At 51.6% G+C, this 19302-nt stretch overlaps 1 protein-coding gene across 5 annotated transcripts in view; it reads right to left on the bottom strand.

Moving 5' to 3' along the window:
- Window positions 1-19302, bottom strand: part of EIPR1 (EARP complex and GARP complex interacting protein 1) — a 174350-nt gene that overhangs the window by 120968 nt on the left and 34080 nt on the right. The gene's annotated exons all lie outside the window — the stretch shown is intronic.

The following is a 19302-nucleotide window of genomic DNA, read 5'->3' as shown; positions in this document are numbered from 1 at the left end:
CCTCACCACCATCCCCATCCACACCCCCTAACATCACCACCACCATCCACACCACCATCCATGCCCACCACCATCCACACTATCACTACCATCATCCACACCATCACCACCACCCACACCCCCCACCATCCTCACCACCACCACTACCACCCATCTCCACCCCACCATCATTGCCACAAACATCCGCATCCCCCACTGCCACCACCATCACCACTGCCATCTACAACACCATCATCACAACTACCACCCACATCCTCACCACCACCATCCCTATTCCCTACCAGCATCCACACCACCATCATCACCACCACCATTATCTTCATCATCACCATCCCCACTCCCACCCCCTCCACCACACCCAGGACCCCTCTACCCTGGTGCTTTTATCTTGGAGTCTCCAGCACCTGCCCAGAGGAACAATCTCCTCACCATCTGTTTACCACGTTTTTGCAAAGCCACTGTGGCACACCAGCTTGGCTAAAGTACTTATTTATTTATGTATTTAATGCCTGAAATAGACCTTGATTAGGTACATTTAAGTCCCATACTTCACACAAACTTCCTATGAGGCAATCCACAGACAGCCATTATACCTGATGTTGCAAATTCATTACTATTTGGACAGAATCCTGCCTCTCTCCCACCACACAGGCCGCACTCACACGTTCTATGAGGTCCATTCCTCAGGTTCACTGCTTTTCAACTTCCACCCAGTTTTTCTGTCTTCACGTTGACTTTTCACAAGGAAGCTGTTTAATTACTACTTTTTCCCCCAAAGGGTTGCCATACAGATAACTTCAAGTAACCAACCACAAAGCCGGCTGCAGAACAGGTGCTAGGCAGGCCACCAGGCTCCTCGGCCTCCCAGCCCCCTGACCTGGTCCACACCTTCCCCAGCCACGCCAACCTCCTGCCATAGTCTAGACACAGTCCCAACAGTGAGAGGCTCAAAATGCCTCAGGAAAACAGACCACGTGCTGTCAGGTGCCACCAAGAGTCACACGCACAGAGATAGTGCACGTGTGAGCTGAAGACTCTGTGCCTTGCACATGGGGTGGAGCACGGAGCACATGAGGCACTGACCGAGCTGAGGGCCTACTGTGTGCCTCACACGCGGGGTGGAGCACGGAGCCCCAGGAGCGCACAAGGTGCTGACCGAGCTGAGGGCCTATTGTGTGCCTCACACACGGGGTGAAGCACGGAGCCCCAGGAGCACACAAGGCCCAGAGCGTAGCCTCAGGAGGACCAGCCCTGCCATGCCTGACCCCGAACCTCCAGCCTCCAGACCTGGGAGGAAATTAACTTCCATCGCCTGGGCCACCCAGTTCACAGAGTTCTGCTTCAGTCGCCCAGGACGCCTGAGACATGGGTTCAGCACCTGCCCAACAGGATGCGCAGCACTTCGGACGGGGCATCATCTCAAGGTCACATCTGCTTCCTGCTGGGTCTCAGGCGCACAGCCGTGGCTCCTAATGGCTCCTCTCTGCACCTCCAAGTGGAATTGCTGCCGCATCGAAGCAGCTGTGGGCCAAGGGCAGGGCGCAGACCAGCAGGCCGCAGAAGACAGCACAGCACACCTCTGGGGCTGAGGGAGGAGCTGGCCCCGTGTTCTTTACCGTCTTACTGGAAAAATTAATTCAAACTGGGCTTTGTCTAAGCACCCCCTCGTGGGCTGAAACCTGGAGAAAGGGCCATAAACAAAGTACACTGGCAAACGACAGAGCGGGACGCCGTGAGGAGCCGTCATTGGCTGCTCCAGGGACCAAGTCTTATTTCACATCTTCATTAGCGATCTGGAAGGAGCCGTAAACAGCACATTAATTCCATTTCCAGATGCCACTGAATTTGGAGGTGCCACGGAAAGTCAAGGGGGACGGAGAGATGATACAAACGGGATCTCAAGAGTCAGTAAGGAACGCAAGAAACAACACAGGAGTCGGCCTCGGAGAAAGGAAGATCAAAAAACAGCCCACTATTCCAGGCCATGCCTCGTTTCCATACACAACTAAATAAAAAATACAGGTGCTCCCTACTGTCTGAAGCCCCTTGCTATTCAAGTCCTTCATATCCAGAACCAGGACTCTCATTCTGCAATGCTCAGCTGTGTCCTGGCAATCAGAGTTCTCCTCACACGCCATTCCAAACTCCAAAGCCAAAATACATCTGCTGACGTGCCATTCCTTGATCCCCACGCGTGCACCCCAAACTCAGGAGGGGTGCTTGTTTACAGAAACACCTTTGCGCTCACCTGCGACCTGTCCCCTGAAGAAGACCTGGTGCAACGTGTTTACAAAGACAATCGTGGGACTCTGAGCTAGAGGAAGAATGCCAAAGGATTCTATGATGTCTCCTAAAAAGACAAGAAGGAATTCAGATACTTGGAACTTACCCCAGCAACAAAATAGTTGGGTCCATAAAATCTAATTTTACTTCTAAAGACAGAAAAAAAGTGTTTAAGATCTTTAATCTCATCGGCCTCTAAACTCCAGTGCTTGAGCCTCATTACCAGTGTCATTTAGAGGCGACAGTTACATCTCCATCCTGCGTGACAAAAACCAGCAAGAAGAAAACTTGTTTACATAACAAGGCATATTTACAAATTTGTACCCCAGAAGCAGCATCCTTGAAACCTTGTAGCCGTAGGTCAGGTGCCCTGGAAGTGCGCTGTGTGCTCCTAATTAGCACTGCTGGCCCGGCGGGTCACTGCAACAACTCCCTCGTGGGGAAAGGCCAATGGAACAGAGGATTCAACTTGATAATTCCCAGAAAGTGCTGATCCCCATGCCTGGCACACGAGCACTCGATGGGAGCTGTCATTGTCATCACCTTCACTGTCGTTATCATTATCCTGTTCCCTCATGTATAAAATAAGGATGATGAAAATGATGGAAGCCGAAAACCGTAAATGACCTGCCCAAGGACCCACCACAAGCAGTGGAGTTGGGGCCTAAACTCCAGTCTTCTGAGGTTTCCTCATCACTCTCCATGCCCAAGTACTGGCTGCAATCCAGGCCATTCTGTCCTTCACACCCGGTGTGCTCTTCCTCCCTCCAGCAAACTACACTGCATCTGTGGCACCACACCTGCCGGCAACACCGCACCTGCGGGCAACACCGCACCGGCGGGTGACACCACACCTGCGGGCAGGACAACACAACACCTGCAGACAACACTGCACCTGCAGGCAACCCCACACCTGCGGGTGACACCACACCTGCGGGCAGAGCAATATCACACCTGTGGGCAACCCCACACCTGCGGGCAACCCCACACCTGCGGGTGACACCACACCTGGGGGCAGGACAACACAACACCTGCAGACAACACCACACCTGCAGGCAACCCCACACCTGCGGGTGACACCGCACCTGCAGACAACACCATACCTGTGGATGACACCACACCTGCGGGCAGGACAACACAACACCTGCAGACAACACCGCACCTGCAGGCAACCCTGTACCTGTGGGCAACACCACACCTGCAGGCAGGACAACACCGCACCTGCAGACAACACTGCACCTGCGGACACCACCACACCTGGAAACGACACTGCACCTGCGTGCTCCAGGTCCTGCACGCAAAGTCCCGGAGGTAGCCCCCAGCAACTCTGCTTCCTCTTCTTGCACTAAGGTGGGAGGGCACAGCCGCTCTCTTTGCTGGGCTATGTTGCATTTATCACTAACAAATGAGCTATTTATTAGACTAGGCAGCAATGAAACTCACCGTTTACGGCAAATAAGACTTAGCAATCCACACCCTAAAGGAAGTATTTATTATTGAATTGAAATAATAACTTGTTCCCTAAAATCACAACAAACAGAACTTGGGTGAATTGATATTTCATGCCGTTTTCCTGTCTCTCGCCAAAGTGACCCCACTGAACTATTTCCATAGGAATCCCAAAAGAAAAAGGACCAAAAGAAACCCTTTCTGATGTTAATTCAGCAGACACACTCAACTTTGGCTTATGCCTGCAAAGCAAAACCCTCTTCAGCTGACAATTTGGTTAGTGCACAGCTATTCCAGAGAAGATAGGTCAACCAACTCTATTTTTGTTAGTCTTAAAAAAATGAGAGCCCCAAAAACAAGCTTAAAATAAAATGCAAAATGTTTTCATTTCAAAACATATTTTACTTGAGATGGTGTGAAAATTAAAGACGGGCTGGCATTGTCAAGGTGTTTCTATATGACACATCTGAACAGGGCAGGAGGCTCCACCCAAAGCGTGCTGCTGAGGGGAACGACAGCGCGCAGCCTCCTGGCCCGGGGCGGGCTCTCAGGGATGTGCTCCGAATGACAGCTCCCTGGAGATCATGTCTTGATTTCTTCCTCTTTTCAAGGTGCTATTTCTTGGCACCAGCATCATGAGAAAATTTAACTCTCACCTTTCCCAGCTGAGCACCTATACCCTGAAAAAAGGAAAGTAGTCAATCTTTTAACACAGAAAATGGGAAGTAAACTGTAACCGGAGACACACAAGCCGGCACGCATCAGAAGTATCAGCATTGTCGTGCGCAGCAGAGCGTCCTCTGCCCCCGCCACCCCGTCTTGAAGCGTGCACTTGACAATGAGGCTGATGGGTTCTAACTTTTCTCCCCCGCCTCTCGCGTACTCAATTCTTTCAGAGGACTCTCGGTCATTTGCTCTCAGAATTCTGGTTTCACAAAGAGGAGCCTAAGAATACTACTTTCTAGGGAAAACCCACTTCTTCTTTCAGCTTATTTTCACCATGCAAAGTAATAATTCAGAAATGCCACTTTCTTCTCATTGGGTGCAGAGATCAAGGGGAAAATGCATCTTTAAACAAGAACAATGTATTTTGACTTTCTTGTTATATCTGTGGAGGAAGATACAGTTCTTCCCACAAGCAGGCAGCCTCCGGACCTCGAAGCTGTAAGAAATCTGAGGAACCCTCTAGTTCAGCACCTTCCTTCTACAGCTTAAGAAGCACGTCCTGGACCAGGCTGGTGCTCAGACATCATTCCCAGTGAACAGAAGACACAGACGCTGCCTCATCCACGGACTCCTCAGCAGCGGCAATCTCCACAAAGGCCACGCCGCCCACGGCCACACACGAGCTCAAATGATACAGGCTGCTCTTCACAATGAAGGATTCCGAAAGCCAATCCTCGACAGCATCTTATCCGAGGGATCAGTGGTGAATTCCACCCTCACTTCACGGGAAGATGACCTGTGGCATATTCCACTGTCGGATCAGGAGCCAGAGTGGGATTCTGAAATCTGCTCTTCCCGGTGAGCTCAGCAGGGTCCTCCCCCGGCAGGGCCTCCGTGGTGCGTTGGCTTTAGGGCTGACGGTCACGGTGCAGACCCTAAAGCAGTGTTGAAACTGCACTAACTGACCAGGGCACACTGGCTGTGTCTCTCTTGTCTGCCCCATTAGACAGTGGGTGCCCGGAGTTTGGGACCGAGTCTTCTCATCTCTCTGTCCTAAGTACTTACTGTTTTGTCTCAATCACAACAGAAGCTCAAAAGTTGTTTCAGAAAGGCAAATAAGCAGGAAACAGAAAAGGGTCTTAGCCATAACCACGGTTAAGTTTCCTTTCTTGTAGATGACAAAATTGGAACCTAGAAAATTCAAGTGTCAGAGATTACAGTACTGATTTTTGGCAAAATCACGGCAAAACTTAAGCCTCCTAAGTTGCAATCCCGTGGTCTTCTTCATCCAGAACTGACTGTGGACGCCCTAACTCGGTGAACAGCCTTGGGATGATTTCCACTGACAGAGTCCCTCGCACGCGCATCTGCCTTTGGCTGAACAGAGACCACAGGGCACAGTGAAGACAGCACAGCCTGGAGGCGGAGCCCAAAGCCAGAATCCCAAATCCACCCTCGCACTGCCCTTGTGGCCTTGAGAAAGTCACTGACAATGCCCCAGTCCCTTCATCAGCAAAATGGAGAGTCCCCGGGCCAGTGCTCATTAGGGAGCTTGAGGCAGGGCCCCGGCCCCATCAGCACCGTCCCTCCCGCAGCTGCTGAAGCGAGCGGGTGATCTGGCTGGGATGCCTCAGCGTACGTGCAAGGCGGCCCTGTCGCCACTGCCGATATATAAACTAATAGCAACAAACGTTATGAAAATGCAGAAACAGTAAAGTTTTCACAACCTCTGGCTCTTTCTGGAGATTCAGAAATTGGCAGATAAGCTAATCTTCTATTACAGTTCCTCTCTCCGAGTTTTTCTTTAAAAAAAACCTAGTCACTGAAGAGGATAATCTCTCAGAATGATAAAAATTATAAAATTCCATTCCATATTGGCAATGATTCCATATAGGCATGTCAGAAGACCAGAAAGTAAAAGTTTTAGGCTCAAGACGTGGAATCCCTGGTTAGACCAGTGGTCCCCCCAGCCAGGAAACGAGGCTTCTGGCGGGGACACCAAAGGTGACGTGGGTGTGGCATCTGCCTGGAAGGTTTGGGGAACTGTCCCCAGTATCCCTGGCTTCCCACGACAAATCTGACACCATGAGGACATCCCTGCCTTTCATCTGTTCCTACTTTTAGTCTCCTTCATTGATGAGAGTAATGAGTTCCATAAGTTTCCTCCGAGCCCTGCCTGTGACAAGGTCTTCATTCTGCATTTTCTCCTTGTAGCCTCGGGACACGGGTCCATGATGGACGTGGTCCCTTGGCCAACGTTCGCCATGTTGTCAGCCTGCGTGAAACCTGCCACGTGAGCAGCCTTCTCCTGAGGAGGAGTTTTAAAGTCCCTTACAGAGAATTACCGTGTGAGGGAAGGTCTGGGAGCTAAGGTGGCAAGACGTGAAGACACCCAGAGCAGAGTCTGGGTGGGCCCAGGTTTGAATCTGGCCTCCAGGCAACCTCTATGAACCCTGTTTTCTCATCTGAAAAGCTGGGATTTCCAACAGTGTCTGCTGCTTAGTATCACGGGGCTAAATGAACCAACCCGCGTATGGAGGCAGCACAGTGCGTGGCACGGGCAGCGCTGGGCCCTGCTGGCGGAGGCGGGGGCGCTCCACTGCTGCTGTGTTGGAGCAGGCAGCAAGGGTGAGGCTGAACGGTCTTGGAAGGTTCAGAGTCAAGGCCCAGACATGCGAGAAAACTGAATTTACAGCGCCAGTGTGAAAACAATGACGGGACAGATCAACAATGTCAGAAATCACATAACAAAAGCATGTCACGCACACGGCCTTCTCTGAATCCCAACAAAGTCTAAAGTAGTCAAGGCAGACGGAATTCCTCCCATCTCATAGATGAGAAAACTGAGGCTCAGAGACAGGAGCACCTCCTCCCCAGGCACTGAACGAGAGACACGTGGCACTGTGAAAGCCAGAGCAGGTCCCCAGCCCCTGGAGCGCAGGACCCGCCCATGACAGCTCGCTGCCCCAGGGACATGATTAACGGCTGCTGCGGGGACACCCACAGAGCCCACGGTGAGCAGCACACACGGCTACGCTGTTCCCGGCACCCACCGGGCTTTCCCGGCTCCTCCCGGGCAGTGGCCCAGTGCTTAGGCGGCGTCCCTCCACGTGCCCACTGCTGCTCCTCAGGATGCTGCCCTCCAGGCTGGACTCCCCGGCCACGGCCACATACGGGTCCTGCAGCTTTGGGAAGCCGTCTGTCCTGGGGGGATTCTCCCATGGTGCTAACTCAGGCTCAGGGCAGGTGCCTCAGGGCAGCCCCTGGCCACCCACCCGCTCAGGGCAACACCTTCTGAAAGGCGACCCTGCCCAGGGCACCACTTGTCTGTGAAGCATTTTGTGACCACTCCTCGCTCTAATAATCAGTCTCTCAGGACATCCTCAACTCTGGTCAGTGGAATGACACAGTAGGTGGGAGGCCCGCTGGAAGATCCCCGGGGTTCAGCCTCGTGGGCCCCAGTCACACCACGGGGAGTGCAGGCAGCCCGCGTGCTCAGACTTCCGAAGCGGCCACGGCCACACCTCCAGCACCTCAGGGAAAGGGCCCGACCCTTATCAGGCTGGGGTCAGCGGCTCCTTGGTTTTAGGGCCTCAGGCCTCACAGGCGCTGTAACAACTTGAAACGCAGCGCTTCCAGGTTCCCATGATCTGGCAGGACCGCTGTCCTCAGCAAGGCCAAAGAGCAGCCTCTAGGGGGTTAGGGTCAGACTCCTAAGTCCAGACACAACTGCCTGATCAGTTCTCTTTATCTTGTATCATAAGCAGCCCTACCTAGTGACCTGCTAGAGCACTGCCCCCATCTGGTTCCCAGGGAAAGAGAGCTACAACTGAGCCCAGAAAGGAAAGCTGATGAGAAGGCCAACCTCTGGGCTCCCTGCAAGGGCCGGGGGTCAGGACCACCCCAAATATCACCCTGCATCACCGAGCAGCCCCAAGAGGTTTCCCAGAGTGGGGCCCTCCTGTGCAGAGCACGCCTGATTCTCACGGGTCACAGTGGGAGGTGCGTCTCCAGGTAGTAGGAATTCTCCCACTGCGGAGGAGCCAAGGGGAAAAGGAGGTGAAAAGCCAAGGTGAAAAGTCTTCACAGAGAACCAGCATCCTGTCCTCTGTGACCCTTTCGATTTGGCAAAGGAAAGTCAAGGCAGGGAAGTGGTGACAGGAGCTGGGGCGGGCCCCCTCCCACTCGAGGGCCTCCCAGTGAAAGGGGCCTATTTCAGCACAAAACCTTCCCTGTGCCACCCTCCCTACTCTCAACCCCCAAAACAGAGCTTCTGTCCTTGTCTTCAAGGAGCCGCACCAATGGCAGAGGAACGAGAAGGCACATCCTACTGTGACAGCATCCTTTACACAGTGCCAAGGGTTTGCATAGCAAGGTCTGGGGACCTCTGAAGGGGCCCTCCACAAGCCGCATGTTTCATTCGAGAGATCACCGCACAGTTTGCATTCTACTTCCTAACATATCCACCTTCATTTGAGGCTACAAATCACGTTTTCATTACTTAAAATCCAATAGAAGTGACACTACAGAAAGACACACCACCCTTATCCTGTGGCTTCAAGCACCCCGGCACCCTGCCACCCACCCAGGAGGTGTTGTGCCCTGCTTAAGAAGCTCCCATCATGGAAGGGAAGGCTCGGTCAGCGAGCCGTGAGGGCGGATGGGCTCCTGGGCTGGCCCAATGCTCCCAGTGGGCTCTGCTGCCTGTGCCAGGGGCTCCTGCGGTGGCTGCTCCCCAGTGCAGAGGAGGCTATGGCTGCAGCACTGCCCACCTCTCCTGGGGGTAAGGTGCCCTGGAGTGGGCATACGGTGTGCTCCAGATGCTCAGAGCCCACTGCTCAGGACTGTTTGCACACACCCCTGGAGTCCCGTCCTTGCAGGGTACATAGACCCAAGTCTGAGACAAATCTGTTCACAACAGCCTCATGTTTTCTCATTATTTAACAGCAGTGTTAGTTAACTGTGTCCATTTTACAGATGAAAGCTCCAGAGGTTTACTTGACTGGTCCAGGATTAGAAAGCCAGTAAACACCAGAGGGAAAAGCAGAAAGTCTAGGTTTTGCAGCCACCAAACCTGGTGCCCCTCTACTGTCCGGTAGCCCTGTAAGACCGCTGCCCCCGCAGCCTCCACTGCCCTGCTCCCACCATGCCCACCTAAGGAGGTAAAAGAAAGGCTGGGAAAATAACTGGACCACTTGACATTTAGCTTCCCTTTTTAATTTTTCAGTGCCATCTGACAATGGGTCTCACTCATTCACAAACGCCTCCCTGCGGTGTGCTAAGTTTTCACGTCTAGAGTGTGACAGAGGACGCGAGACAGAGAAAGGGTAAGGAACCCATTCCAGGTCACACACACTTCACTTCCAGGACAGTGCAGTCCCTGAGGACGCAGACCCAGATGAATTTAGCTGCTCAGTTGTCATTTTCTTACGTTTCCTCCTACTCATTTATTCAGTACACCTCAGCAGCCTTGTTCCCAAGAAAAATCCACTATATCTTCCTAAATCTCACTGAGATGATAATTTCAACATAGTTCAAATTAGTCGATTCAGTCTGTCACTATGTTCTGAATAGCTATGATGTAGCAAAATGGCTGATCACTCAAATGGGGTCATGTTTCAGAGGAAGACGGTGCCAGGATGAGCAGCTGAAGCTGCGCGGCCTCTGCAGGCCAGGGCACTCGGCACAGAGGCAAGCAGCCGCGTCCAGCCCTGCCAGGGGCTTCCAGTCAGCAGGCGAGACAGGAAACAGGGAGACAAGTGTTCTCGCAGAAGCAGCCACACAGGGGCACGGAAACGGGCTGGGACCCCGGGGAGCTAGGGGAGAGCGGGGCTTTTAGGAGGCGGTGGATATGCCATAGTTCTATTATTTTATTTTATTTTACTTTAATTTACTTTACCTACTTTACTTTATTTTGCTTTATTTTATTTTATTTTTATTTTTTGAGACAGAGTCTCATTCTGTCGCCCAGGCTGGAGTGCAGTGGCGCAATCTCAGCTCACTGCAACAGCTGCCTCCTGGGGTCAAGCGATTCTCCTGACTCAGCCTCTCGAATAGCTGGGACTACAGGCACACACCATCACACCCGGCTAATTCTTGTATTTTTAGTAGAGATGGGGTTTCACCATGTTTGCCAGGCTGGTCTCGAGCTCCTGACCTCAAGTGATCCGCCCGCCTCGGCCTCCCAAAGTGTGGGGATAACAGGTGTGAGTCATGCGCTGGCCCTTTTTCATTTTTTAAAAAATTTTATTGTCTATACTTAAGGTCTGCAACATGATGCTGAGATACAGAGAGAAAAGGTCACTATAGTGAAATGAATTAACATATCCATCAGCTCACACAGCTACTCGTTCTCTTTTTCTGTGGCAAGAGCAGCTACAATCCACTCACTTAGCGAAAATCCCAAATATGATACAAGACAATCAACAATAGCCCCGCTGTAAATGAGGTCTCTGGCCTTCTCCATCCTACATACCTGCTACTTTGCATCCTCAGACCTACAATTCCCAGTGCCCCTTCCTTAACCATGTAACCGTGGTTTTATTCTCAATCTCTGTATACTCAACGTGTTTTGCTGTTAAACTCCATGGATGAGCTATCCTGTATTTTTTTTTTTTCTTTTTGAGATAGGGTCTAACTCTGTCACCAGGCTGGAGTGCAGTGGCACTATCACGGGTCACTGCAGCCTCAGACTCCTGGACTCAAGTGCTCCTCCTGCCTCAGCCTCCTGAGTAGCTGGACCCACAGGCACATGCCACCACACCCAGTTAATTTTTAAATTTTTCTTGTTTCCTTTTTTTGGGTAGAGACACAGTCTTGTCATGTTGCCCAGACTGGTCTTGAACTCCTGGGCTCAAGCAATCCACCCACCTTGGCCTCCATTTCTAAGGATAAAAAAGAGCTCCCAATGTATAGACAAGAGAGAGAGTGGGGAGTGGGCCAGAGCTACAGAAAGGCACAAATGCAGAGGGACGTCACCTGGGAAGCCGTGGGAAGCTGGTGTGTTGGCACCAGTTCCTGGAACTCAGACCTCCAGGTCCAAACATCTGTGCTCACACCTGTCATAGCAGGACTACCTCGGACGGGAAGCACATGAGTCTGCCTCACACTGAGACATCCCTCTCTAAGGACCATTTCCACCTGGGGTGCCACCCCTACCCCCTGCTCATCACATGGGGTCCACCACATTTAATGTTCTAGGGGGTCAGCCTGGGTTCCCTGGATCAGAGACCACCCACCATGCTCTAATGATCTCGGGGCACCAGCCTGGGCTCCCCTGGATCAGAGACCACCCACCATGCTCTAATGATCTTGGGGTACCAGCAGGATTACCCTGGATCAGAGTCTGATCACACTCTTATGATCTGGGGGCACCAGCCTGGGTTCCCCTGGATCACAGCCCACCCACCACGATCTAACGATCTCAGGTGCCAGCCTGGGATCCCTTGCATCCGAGCCCACCCACCAAGCTCTAGTGATCTTGGGGCACCAGCCTGAGTTCCCTTGGATCAGAGACCACCCACTGTGCTCTAATAATCTCAGGGCACCAGGCTGCACTCCCCTGGATCACAGGCCCACCCACAGCACTCTAATGATCTCGGGGCACCAGCCTGGGTTTCTTTGGATCAGAGTCCAGCCACCACACTCTAGTGATCTCGGGGCACCAGACTGGGTTACCCTCGAACAGAGCCCACCCACAGCACTCTAATTATCTCGGGGCACCAGCCTGGGTTTCTTTAGATCAGAGTCCAGCCACCACACTCTAAAGATCTCAGGGCACCAGACTGGGTTACCCTCGAACAGAGCCCACCCACAGCACTCTAAAGATCTCGGGGCACCAGCCTGGGCTCCCCCAGATGAGGGTTCCATGACCATTCTCTAATGAACTTGGAGTACCAGCCTGGGCTCCCCTGGGTCACAGTTCCATGACCACTCTCTAATGATCTCGAGGCACCAGCCTGGGATCCCCTGGGTCAGAGATCCTTAGATATTGACAAGGTTCCCCTCGGCAAATTCCTGAAGTTTAGGAGTGAGGAACTAAATTCCATTCTTGTTTTTCTATAGAAACCCACAAAGTGCTCTGGAGTGACCACCACTCAATGCATACAACCTCAGCTAAATGCAGGAGTTAGTTTCACTCTGCAAATGTGTTTTTCAAACAAGGTGTAAAAGTCTGTGAAAATATTGAGAGAGCAGTAAGAGAAGCGGATGAAAGTTTTAAAAATGGCTTGCACCAGTATAAGCGATCAAGTTAGGACATGGTTACGAAGACATGAAAGGGGAGACAATGGAAGGTCCAGAGCAAAGGGGACACAAAGCCAGACCACTGGTGCCCTCTGCTGATTGTGAGGCCACCACACAGAGTGTCACCAAGGACGGTGTGAGCAGAGGCAGGCACACACTCATGAAACAGTGTGAGAAGAGGCAGACACACCCACCCAGGAGACACAGAGCAGAGGTAGGTATGCACACACTCACAAGACAGTGTGAGGAGAGCCAGGTATGCATTCATGAGATGGTGTGAGCGGAGGCAGGAGCACACACTCATGAGACAGTGTGAGCAGAGGCAGACACGTGTACACTCATGAGATGGTGTGAGCAGAGGCAGGCACACACACATGATACAGCGTGAGCAGAGGCAGGCACATGTACACTCATGAGATGGTGTGAGCAGAGGCAGGGGCCCACACTCATAAGACGGTGTGAGCAGAGGCAGGGACACACATTCATGAGATGGTGTGAGCAGAGGAAGGTGCACGTATACTCATGAGACAGTGTAAGCAGAGGCAGGGGCACACACTCATGAGACGGTGTGAGCAGAGGCAGGGACACATACTCATGAGACAGTGTGAGCAGAGGCAGGTGCACATATACTCATAAGACAGTGTGAGCAGAGGCAGGGGCACACACTCATGACATGGTGTGAACAGAGGCAGGCACATGTACACTCATGAGATGGTGTGAGTAGAGGCAGGGGCACACACTCACGAGACGGTGTGAGCAGAGGCAGGGGCACACACTCATGACATGGTGTGAGCAGAGGCAGGCACATGTACACTCAAGACGGTGTGAGCAGAGGCAGGGGCACACACTCATGAGGTGGTGTGAGCAGAGGAAGGTGCACGTATACTCATAAGACAGTGTGAGCAGAGGCAGGGGTACACACTCATGACATGGTGTGAGCAGAGGCAGGCACATGTACACTCATGAGATGGTGTGAGCAGAGGCAGGGGCACACACTCATGAGACGGTGTGAGCAGAGGCAGGCACGTGTACGCTCATGAGATGGTATGAGCAGAGGCAGGCACATGTACACTCATGAGACGATGTGAGCAGAGGCAGGCACACACACATGATACAGCATGAGCAGAGGCAGACATGTGTACACTCATGAGATGGTGTGAGCAGAGGCAGGCACACACACATGATACAGCGTGAGCAGAGGCAGGCACATGTACACTCATGAGATGGTGTGAGCAGAGGCAGGCACACAATCACGAGGCTGTGTGAGCAGAGGCAGGCGTACATGGTGTACCCTAATTCAGAAACATACATTAGAAATTAAAGCAGCAAAGTTGGGTTTTTTTTTATGTTTATCTGAAACATATGCTTTTTTCTCAATGAACCTTAAGAAAACCTTGGGTGAAACAAGTTCTAAATTTAGGAAGTGAGATGTATAGAAAGGTCAAGGCCTGCTGGCAGCACATTCTGAAGTGCACATAAACTGGGGAGGGAGGTGACTGGAAGTACCCGGCAGCTCCGAAGGGAGAAATCCCAAGAGAAATATATCACTCATGTTAATTCCCTGCATGACCAGGCGTCTTTCAGGTGGCAACACCACAGCCTCTCATGGCTCCAGGTCCGATTGAGACCTGCAGGTTGTGCTGTTATTTGCTGTGTGTGGAGGCCTGCGTGCTCCTCGGAGGCCAGCCTGCCACCTGCCACGTCCCCACCTCCGTGTCCAACCCGCAATCTACTCCCACAGACCAGTCACCGTGGAGATCTCTCCTGTTCCAAGTACATACAGTCCCGTCGAGACAGCTTCTACCCTGGCCACAGTCACTCCTTTTGCTTTCATAGACATGCATTTTTCTTATAAAATGATCAGAAAGGAGAGTTAAGTTGTTATTTAAATCTTCATCATCTATGTAGAAAACATTCCATGAGTTTATTGTGCTACAACTCCCCCTTTCACCAACTCCAAGAATGTCTTTTTCACAATCATCACGGGTAATAACTGAAAATAGATCAGCAGCAGGTATAAATCCCTATCAGTAATCGATGGCAATCTGTCACTTGTTCCTTGCATGGATAGAGATTTAAGCTAGGAGATATGGATGTATGTTTTAATCTGAAAATGTTTGACTTTTTAGGATACTTTAACGTCATGCAAATTTTCTATCATTTTCTAAGACAATGTGAAGAGAACATCACTCTTCAAGGAGGCTTTGCCTGTGAGCACCAGATCCTCCAGATCCTTCAGCTGTGCACGGGGAACTCAACACTGCCGATCCTGACCGCCCTTCTTACGGAGAGTAAGGGTACAGAGAAAGGGTTTCTTGCTTGCATTTAAAAAAATAAGTCACGAGCTCATCCACTTCTGCCTATTTGTGATGTTCATTCTAGCACGTGTGCTTGTGTGCACAAGAGTTCTACCACACTGCAGACTTCCACTGATTAGAAGAGATTCAGTGTGGAGCAATAAAGACAGAACGTAAACACTGTTGCTTCTGACAAATAACCAATAGCAACATCCTAAAGAAGAGTGAGGCCCTCCAAATGAATTGTTTCTAGACACTCTCCCCAGAGGCCCCGTCTCCATGGCTGCTGTCTCCCTTCCTCCCCATAAGACCCATGGAAGGCCAGGTGCAGTGGCTCACACCTGTAATCCCAGTGCTTTGGGAGGCTGAAGCAGGCAGATCACTTGAGCTCAGGAGTTCAAGACCAGCCTGGGCAACACAGTGAGACCTCATCTCTACTACAAATGTTTTTAAAAATCAGCCAGATATGGTAGTGCATACCTGTGGTCCCAGCTATTTCGAGAGGCTGAGGTGGGAGGATTGCTTGAGCCTGGGAGGCAGAGGTTGCAGTGAGCCAAGATTGTGCCACTGCACTCCAGACTGGGTGACAAGAGCCAAGAGCGAGGCTCTATCTCCCAAAAAAAAAAAAAAAAAAAGCCTGAAAAAGGATTTCAGGACATCTGTGAAGGAAGACACGGAAAACAACTTTAGAAGAGGGCAACCGTCTGCCAGAAAGAGGAGGGTGCTCCTAACAACTCACGCCAGTTGGCCCTGTGATCTGCCCGCCCTCTCCACCTACGGTTCTACTTCCCACACTGCCTGCCCCTGCCCCACACGGGGTGTGCGCCAAAAGGCGTGTCTCAGAAGCCCTCGGTCTCTTCATTAAAAGATGCCAACCGTTCACCAAAATACCACACACACTAATGGAAACAAAAAGAAGGAAGGGCTACAAAAGAGGAGAAACAAAGAAAACACGTGTGGGGCTCCAAGGACAGCAGACAACAGGAGCTTTTCTATAAGCACAGCCTAATAAACAGCACACCAGGAACAGACACACAGTAAACGCCGCAAGAGGCCTCCCAACAGCCCAGGCAACGGCAGGGGAAAAGCACAATGGGAGAAAACGCTATTGGAAGACAAGGAGGATACAGTGCAACTCTGATCTTTGCAAAGAGATTTGTTATAATGAAGGGATAATTTAAGCAATGTCGTCTAATCTAAGTTTGTGGTGCTTTTGGATTTAATTCATATTTGATTCATTGCAATGTGGAAGCCTAGTGATTTAGAGGCAAGCTAAGTGCAAAAACTACAGAGCACAAGTACGTTTGCAAAACACAGGAAGTCTCTAGAACGTTTTCCCTGCACTGGGTTATGCAGAGCAAGCTTATGTCTGTGACTCCAGGCTTTTCCGGAGGCACCTGAAGCCGGAGGGCCTGGCGGCGTGCCCCATGGGCGCGACCGCTGCTGCAGATGACCCGATTCAGGTGAGACACAGCGCCACGCGTGCTTCGAAGGGCAAAGAGCCAGGTTAAGCACGAGTCAAGTAGCTGTGCTGCTCTTTCCTGATCAGAGCAGGAACTCGCAGCATTTCTCACTGGAAAACAGCCTTCCCTGCAGGATGGAAATCTCAGTTCTGCCTATGGCAAGAATAAAACAGAATTCTTGGAACTTAGACATGAATGTTGTAGAACAATTTTGTCTTTCTTCCTCGAGAGGCTGACAGATTAGGGAAATACTTAACAGAAGATCCATGCTGCCTTCGAAGTCTGGCAGAAAGAGTCAGTCTCTGGAAGCCACGACTGAAAATCATGAGATCCAGGGTAACTTGAAGGACGCGATCAACTGATGCCTGTGGACGACCAACAAGACCAAGATTGCTCGGCAACTGTGTTAGTTTTCTGTTGCTCCTACAAATTGCCACAAACTTGGCAGTTTAACTCAAAGCCCACTTACAGCTGGGAGCAGCTGAGGGTGGTCCCAGCAGACAGCCAGGAGACAAGCCTGCATCCTACAACCCCAGGAGCCACATGAGGTGAGAGCCCTGACACAGCCTGGCAGGGGCCTGGATGGCAGCCTGGAGACCCGAGGCCAGGGCCCTACGAAGCCACAGCCAGTACATACCGCTGAAGAGGCGTGTGCTGTTGGAAGCCGCTGTGTTTGTGGGAATTCCTCTGCAGTGTATAATGACTATGGAAGCAGGGGCCGTGGTAATAAATGCCTGAAATGCAGGAGGAGCTCTGGTTTCCAGCAGTGGGTAGAGGCTGGGAGGCTTTTGAGGAGCCACAGAAAAAGCAGAGCATGCCTGGAATATCCAGGGGGCAGAAAGGCCATGCCCTGCAGGTCGTGGAGGCAGCTCCTGTTGTGCTGAGGCTGGTCCTGCACTCGGGGGGTTTCCTGGTGGGGGGACAGGGCAAGGGTGGAGAAGAGGGCAAATGCGGGAAGAGCTATACGATGGTGGAGTAACTAAAAGCCCAGCGTCTCCAGCCGGAAAAGGTGCTGAAATGAAAAGCCTAACTGATATGGTTTGGGTCTGTGTCCCCACCCAAATCTCATCGTGAATTGAAATCCCCACGTATCAGGGGAGGAACCTGGTGGGAGACGACCGGATCACGGGGTGGATTTCCCCCTTGCTGTTCTTGTGACAGTAAGTTCTCAGAAGATCTGGTTGCTTGAAGGTGTGTGGCTCTTCCCACTTTGCTCTCTCTCTCCTGCTGCCTTGTGAAGAAGGCCCTGGCTTCCCCGTCACCCCCACGGCGACTGTGCATTTCCTGAGGCCACCCAGCCACGCTTCCTGTTAAGCCTGCAGAACTGTGAGTCCAGTAAACCTCTTCATAAATTACTCAGTCCAAGGTAGTTCTTCATAACAGTGTGAGAATGGACTAATATGCCAACTGTCAGGAGGGTGTGCCCCTAAGAAAAGGCTGAGGATGGGCCACACTGCATGTGGTTAAAGCCTCGGGAAGATCAGGAGGTCAGAGTGCAGGCCTAGGAAGGGTCTCTCAAGAAGCGGAGGAAGCATCTCACAGATCCTCAGGCAGAAGAGAGAGTGAAGGGTGAAGGGTGAAGGGTGAAGGTGAAGGGTCAAGGGTGAAGGGGGCAGTCCCTTGGCCGTCTTAGCAGGAGACTGAGGCAGAGATCGTTTCTAAAAGATCTGCAGTTAGGCTCTTGTCTGAGGAAGTGAAGCCTCAGGAAATCTACTGAAGACCCACAGATTCTTGAGAAACGTGTTTCTGCTGAGACATTGTCAGCTTGGACCAATCGGCACAGACAGCAGACAAAACACAAGGAGGCTCTCGGATCCCCAACGTCCCGCTGGCAGGAGGGAGGCGCACAGCCACACTCAGCCACAAGCCACAGTGCCCTCCAAGTGGAAGGCAGGGCCCTCAGAGAGTGGACACAGGGCGGCTGTGAAGTTAAAGTGGAAGGAGGGCTGGGCACGGTGGCTCACGTCTGTAATCCTAGCATTTTGGGAGGCCGAGGCGGGTGGATCACCTGAGGTCAAAAGTTCGAGACCAGCCTGGACAACATGGTGAAACCCCGTCTCTATTAAAAATATAAAAATTAGCCAGGCATGATGACGTGCACGTGTAATCACAGCTACTCGAGAGGCTGAGGCAGGAGAATTGCTTGAACCCAGGAGGCAGAGGTTGCAGTGAGCCCAGATTGTACCACTGCACTCCAGCCTGGGTGACAGAGCGAGACTCTGTCAAGAAAAGAAAGGAAAAGAAAGGGAAAAGGAGAGGGAAAGGGAAGGGAAACATACACAGAACTCGGTGAAAGCAGAATTTTAGATCAGGACGTCCTGGTGACCAGCCTGACACACAATCCCTACACATCAATATTCTGAAGCCAGGGTGTGAGAGGGAAGATCAGACAGAATGCAATAAAAGTATCTAAACAGTCATTCAGCCTGTGGGACAAATGAAGGCAACATTTTAGAAACTACATATCAAAAACTAGAAAGAATTTGTTCTGGCTTACATGGTAAAGAAAGAGATCCTAGGAGATATTTCTCCATAGAGCCAGAATTCAGAAAGGAGTCATTGACGATGACCAAACAAGAACTGGGGAACAGGGAGCCTCAGTTCAGTGACTCAGGCGTCTGCATTGACACAAACTAAGGTCCCAGAGCCCCAGAGCCCCGAGAGCCTGGAGAGCCCAATAGCAGGCAGGAAGAAGCCTACCAGGCGTATCACCAGTCAACGCGCGTGTGTGCATGGAACTGCCCTTACCAAAGACGACTGGAAGACGGTCACCAAGACACTATAGGAAAGAGGTGAAGCCCTGCTGCTCCCTGCAACGTAGAGTTTCTGCATCAGGACGCCTGTGTCTGCCTCGCCAGAATCTCCAGCACCGTACTTCCCAGACCAAGGGGTCAACGTTC

The sequence above is a fragment of the Macaca fascicularis genome, chromosome 13 (genome assembly GCF_037993035.2).
Source record: "Macaca fascicularis isolate 582-1 chromosome 13, T2T-MFA8v1.1".
Taxonomy (NCBI): domain Eukaryota; kingdom Metazoa; phylum Chordata; class Mammalia; order Primates; family Cercopithecidae; genus Macaca; species Macaca fascicularis.
The sequence above is the reverse complement of the archived record's forward strand: the minus strand, read 5'-3'. Positions and strand labels throughout refer to the sequence as shown.